The 6000-nt window shown below is 47.2% G+C and overlaps 1 protein-coding gene across 5 annotated transcripts in view; it reads right to left on the reverse strand.

The window, feature by feature from the left end:
* The window catches only part of PDE7A (phosphodiesterase 7A), a 129972-nt gene that overhangs the window by 49634 nt on the left and 74338 nt on the right, over positions 1-6000 (reverse strand). The window lies entirely within an intron of this gene.

Below are 6000 nucleotides of genomic sequence, written 5' to 3' on the forward strand. Positions count from 1 at the left end.
AGGCTCAGGCTTTGGTCCCCCCTCCTGGGGTCGTGAAGTAATTTTTGTTGACAGAAGGGGGCCGCAGTGCAATGACGTTTGAGAACCCCTGCTCTAAAGAAGTACCAGGGAAGCTTCCTGCTCACCTGTGAGTGGGGCTCATCAGGGAGGACTTCTGAGTGCGGGGGGCGGGGGGAGTGAGGCTCAGCAGGAGGGTCTGGGTTTGAGGAGGTCTGGATGCATGGGGGTTGGGCAGATGGGGGTGCAGCTCCCTGTAAAGGGATCCCTCCCTGTGCAGCTCAGGAGTGATGGGTGCAGGAAGTGGGTGGAGAGGGACAGTTTGCAGAGCTTCCTGCAGCCGGGGGAAAAATCTGGGGGTGGGTCTGACCCAGCCCCAGATGCCAAGCAAGGGAAGAGGACGTCCCGTCCTCCCCAGCCCAGCCGGGACTAGCAGCTGAGCATGGCGCATGTTGGAGCCACCAGCCGGGTCTTCTCCAGTCCCACCTCCTCCCCACAGTGATTTACGTCTCTGCTGGCTGCCCTGGCACCCGAAACATACTGCTGGGAAGGGTTGCATGACTGCTCTTGTGCCTTCCCTGTGCTTCCCACCAGAAAGTCATTTTTCTGCGGGGAAGCAAAGAAATCTGTGGGGGACAAATTCTGCGCATACGCAGAATTCCCCCAGAAGTATGTGAATTTGTCCAAATGTGGATTTTTCATGATTGACATAGATACCTTGGAAACGCAAAAGGTTGAGCAGAATATGGGTCACAATGTGGACCTCCTTATAGGAGTTTCCTGTGAGAAGCCAGTCACTGAGGTATGGGAAAACTGTAAATCCTCTTCTTGTCCCAGCAGCCACCACTGAAAAAACCCTGGGTGCTGTGAACAGACCGAAGGGGAGGACTCTGAATTGGTAATGGTTTTGGTCTAAGAAGAACCTGTGGAACCGCCTGTGGGCTGAATGGCTATCTATATGAAAATATGCATCTTTCATGTTGAGAGCCATGAACCATGTGCCATTCTCTAACAAGAGAATTACTGATGCCAAGGGTATCACGTGGAATTTTATTTTTTTGATAAGCTGGTTTAACTGACATAGATCAAGAAGTAAGGAGCACAGACTCCCTTTCCAGGGTGTTGAGGTGGAACCTTTTCTATGGCTCCCATGAGGAGCAGAGAGTTCACACCTCCTGTCATAAAATCTCCTCATAAGAGTGGTCTCTGAAGAGCAATCAGGAAAGGGGTTTGGAGAAGGAGTAGTCAGAAACTTGTTTAGACAGCCCCCATGGGTACTCTCTAATACCCATTTGTCTGTAGCTAGGGCCCTCCAGTTTTTGACAAATTGGGTAAAGCAGCCTTCAAACATATGAATAGGGGAATGAAGAAGCAGCAATAAAGGGATGTGGATGAAACAAACTCTTCGCCAGGGGTTAGAATATGACATGGTGGTGGATGTTGCAGAGGGTGGGTTCCTGCGTCTATACACCCTCAATCTCTTGCAATGTGGCTCCTGAGAACACTGATGATAAAAGGGCTGAAGAGGTAGGTCTTGCCCTATATCCCTATTTATGATGCTTCCTCTTGAGGACAGGGGTATAAACACCCAGCTGGTGAAGAATTATTCTTGTGTCTTTGAGAGAATGGAGAGACTTCATCCATTTTCTCATGGAACAGGTTAACAGTGTCAAAGGGCAGATCTTGGATGGAACTCTGCCTCTCTCTAGGGAAACCTGAGGATTGTTGTCGTCGTTGATCCCTCGAGGTCAAGGATGATCTCTTTCATAGGTTTTATTTTTTAGGGGTCCTTTGGTGACTGAGGAGTCCGATCCTTGAGCCGCAGACCCATTGGTAGGTGTTGCAGGTGGTGTTGGAAGTCAGGGTTGGGCTATGATCGCTGCGTGACAGTTGTCTGTCCTTTATTTTATGGCATTTTTCTGCTACCAGGGCAAGACGATTTTCCTCAAAAGTGGACGTTCCTTCTCTGACAAGTCTTCGACAGTTAGCCCTATCCTGGGCTACTGTCTCCCAGTGTGTGTTACTTTTGGTAGTGTTCCTTCCAGCACTCTTTGATGGATTCATTATCTTTAAGAAGGGTATTAACATTTATCTTCAGGATGTCTTTGAAGTTTTTCTTTTGGCTTCCCCCTTTCCTTTCTCCTTTGGTGAGCTGGGCGTACAGCAATTGTTTTGGTTAGTGTACATCAGGCATGCACACACAGTGCCTGCTCCACCTCAGTTGGTGCCTGATAATCAGGGCCTCAACACAAAAGATGTTGACCTCTGTGAGGACACTGACATTAGTGTGGTGATCCTCCCACTTTATGTTGAGGATCTTCCTAATAAAGTGCTGGTGTTCCAGGTCTTTCAGGTGTTTTCTATAGGTCATCCAATTCTCACAGCCATAGAGGAGAGTTGGGATTACCATCGCTTTATAAACTAAAAGTCTAGTGTGTGTTCTGATGTCATGATTGTTGAACACCTGGTGAGACAGTCTGCCAAAGGTAAGGCTGGCACAGCGGATTCTGTGCTGAATCTCAAGGTCTATGTCTGCCCTCTGTGAGAGATGGTTGCCAAGATAGGCAAAGTATTCTACATTTTCCACTTCTTCTCTGTCAATGTAGATCTTCCTTGCTGCATCTGATAATTGACCAGGAGCTGACTGGTGGAGAACTTTTGTTTTGCTGATGTTCAGAGTTAGCCCTAGGCTTTTGTAAGCTTCAGAGAAGCAATTAAGGACTGTTTGTAGATCCTCCTTTGAGTGTGCAAGTACAACACAATCATCTACGTACTGGAGTTCGGTAACTGTTGACGATATTACTTTAGTTCTGGCATGGAGACGATAAAGGTTGAAGAGGTTGCCATCAGTCTGATATTGGATGCCAATACCATGTGGTAGATGGTCCTGGGTTAACGTTTTCATAGCTGCTAAGAAAATGGAGAAAAGGGTGGGTGCCAGTACACAACCTTGTTTTACACCAGTTCAGATGAGAAAGGGCTCACAGTTAGAATCACTGCACAGGATGGACACAGTCACCTGGTCAAGGAGGAGTCTTACAATGGTGATAAATTTTCTTGGGCGGCTAAGTTTTGACATGATTTTCCACATAGCCTCACAGTTGACAGAGTCAAAGGCTTTGGTCAGATCAATAAAGGCCATAATTAGCTCCTGGTGTTGTTCTTGACATCTTTCCTGGATCTGCCTGGCTGAGAAAATCATTTCGATGGTGCCTCGCGATGGTCTGAAGCCACACTGGGACTCTGGAAGTACTTCCTCTGCAAGAGGGAGCAGGTGATTCAGTAAAATTCTAGCAAGAATCTTCCCTGCGATGGAGAGAAGGGAAATGTCTCGATAGTTGCCACAGTCAGCCCTATCTCCCTTTTTGAAAATGTTAACGTTAGTGCTATGTAAATCAGCAGGGATTTCTTCAGTGTGCCAGATTTTGAGGAGCAGCAAATGAAGCTTGTTAGTCAGTGTTTCCCCCCACACTTTCAGTACTTCAGCTGGTATGCCATCAGGACCTGGTGTTTTATTGTTCTTTATTTGCTTAATTGCTTTGAGGACCTCCTCAGGTGTTGGTGGGTTGGCAAGAGTTTCCAAATTGGGTGCTGAGGGATGGAGTCAATGGTGTCATCAATCACAGTCGATTCTCGATTTAGAAGCTTTTGGTAGTGTTCTTTCCAGCACTCTTTGATGGATTCGTTATTTTTAAGAAGGATATTAACATTTTTGGATCTCAAAGGTATGAGGCCACATGAGGTTGGTTCATACAGGGTCTTTGTCTCACAAAAGAAGTTCCACATATGTCTGTCAGAGAATGCTTGGATTTCTTTTGCTTTGTCCTCCCACCATTTTTTTTTTTTTTTTTTTTTTTTTTTTTTTCTTTTTTTCATCAGCTCTTAGCTGATGGAAAGAGCTCTGTTTCTGACAGGATGATGCATGGTTTTGCCAGTCACAGAAAGCTTTTCTCTTCGGGTTAAAAAGGGCTGTGATCACAATGTTCTCATTGTCAAACCAGTTCTGATGGTGGTGGGTAGCAAGGCTGATGGATTCCTCACAAGCCTCATGGATGGTAACCACGGTTCTGTCCTCATGACAATGGCCATAGCCATCCCCCTGGATGTGGTATCTGCCACGTCCACCACAGCTTAGAGTGAAATTTTGGCCACCAATTTGCCCTCATCCACTAGGGCCTGAAAGCAGGCTCTATTCTCCTCAGAGAGCTTGTCCTTAAACTCTAGAAATCTAGCATAATTGATAAAATCATGTTTGGCCAAGGGGGCCTAATAATTAGAGATCCTGAACTGGAGAGAGATGGAACAGAATACCTTTCTTCCGAAAAGGTCGAGTCTCTTATGTCCCTTATCAGAGGAAGGAGCCTTTGGGTGCTGATGCCTGGACCACTCTGTGGCTGCATGCTTCTCCCCCTCCCCCCTCCGCCCCCACAGGGAGTTTGGTGGATAGTGAGAAAAGAAGAACTCTCGCCCTTTGGATGGGACAAAGTAGTGCTTCTCAGCCTTCTCGGAGGTGGGAGCACAAGTAGTAAGGGTGTGCCAAACCATATTTGCTAGTTCCATGATGACCTCATTAATGGGGAGGGCCACTCTGCTCGGACCAGAGGGCTGCAGAACGTCTAGTAAGCTGTGCTGAGGCTCCTGAATTTCCTCCAGCTGGATTTATAGCTCTGCCACTACCCTGTGCATGACCTCTCGGTATTGTTTAAAATCATCCGGGGAGACGGAGAAGATGGGGTGACCACCTCACCCAATGACAATGACGAGATTGCTCTTGGAACCATCAGATCTGGCTCACCTTACTCCTCCGAATACTCTGACAGGGCCAGTTGCATATAGCTGGGTGATAGCAAGAAGGACTTATGCACAGATCCTAGGTATCTGGGGTAGGGCTCCTACGGTCCCAGTATCTCCAATAGATAGATCCATCAGCGGAGGGGAACCCCATGGAAGAGGGTACCGCCTGTCTCTTGGCCAATCAGGTCTTGTGGAAGATCAGAACCCTGAACTTCTAGGGGTTCTGTCTGGGGCCGCCTCTCCTCAGTGCCGCAGAGTCTCCTACAGAGCCTCTGACTCATTGGAAGAGGAGGCCAGATCCCTGATCACGAGTGGCTCCAACAGTAATGATGGTTGTGCTTCAAGACTAGCAGGGAGAATGGGAGAATAACTCCATCTCCTTGAGATAGACTCCTCCTCCGTTGTAACAACATCCCTGAATATAGATGGACCCCATAGACTGGTGAACTTGGACAGAGAGAGCAAAGACGTCTTCTGGGAAGACATATTTCTCCGTCCACCCTGAAGAATGAAGAGAGTCCATGGAAAGAGCTGGAGCCTCTCTGGTTACCGTGGCTGTCGGCTCACTCTGCGGCTGTATCACTATTGGTACTCCCTGGGTTCCCGCAGTGAATGGAGGCACCAGGAACGGTCTATTCTGCATCTTCACCACCATCAGATCCATGACCTCACATGCCTCTTCCTCTCGTTGAGAAGATTTAGTCAGGCCTAAGACTTTAGTGCCCATGCATGCTGGCTCTCCCAACTTTGATGGGGTAAGGAAGTGATCCCTGTGATTAATGTGCATAAGTCTTTTCAAGTAGTGTCAGCCTAAGCACTGTTAGGCCTCAACCTTCCGGCAATCTTCCGGAAGTTGTAAGAAGCGAGTACAGTTGAATCCTGCAAGCATAAGCATAATCTAGCTAGGAAGCTTTATAAACTGAAAAGGAAACTCTGTAAAGATAGATACAGACTTGTGGTTACTATGCTCTGCAACCAAATAAATTTTTAAGCTGACTCGAGCATTTTTGAATCTAGCAAATTGACCACAATTAGCCGCATAGAGAAGAGATGAGCTGAGCACAGGTGCACAGTTCATAAGTTCAAAACAACCGCAAATACCACACTGAAACATTTGGCCACCTTCATTGGTTGACCTGTTTCGAAACATGGCCAGCAAATACCGTATAAAAAAGGTGCAAAGACGCAAGTATGTGTGTGTGTGTGTGT

Source organism: Terrapene carolina, unplaced genomic scaffold, assembly GCF_002925995.2.
Source record: "Terrapene carolina triunguis isolate 2854851 unplaced genomic scaffold, T_m_triunguis-2.0 Scaffold58, whole genome shotgun sequence".
In the NCBI taxonomy this organism is placed as follows: Eukaryota; Metazoa; Chordata; order Testudines; family Emydidae; genus Terrapene; species Terrapene triunguis.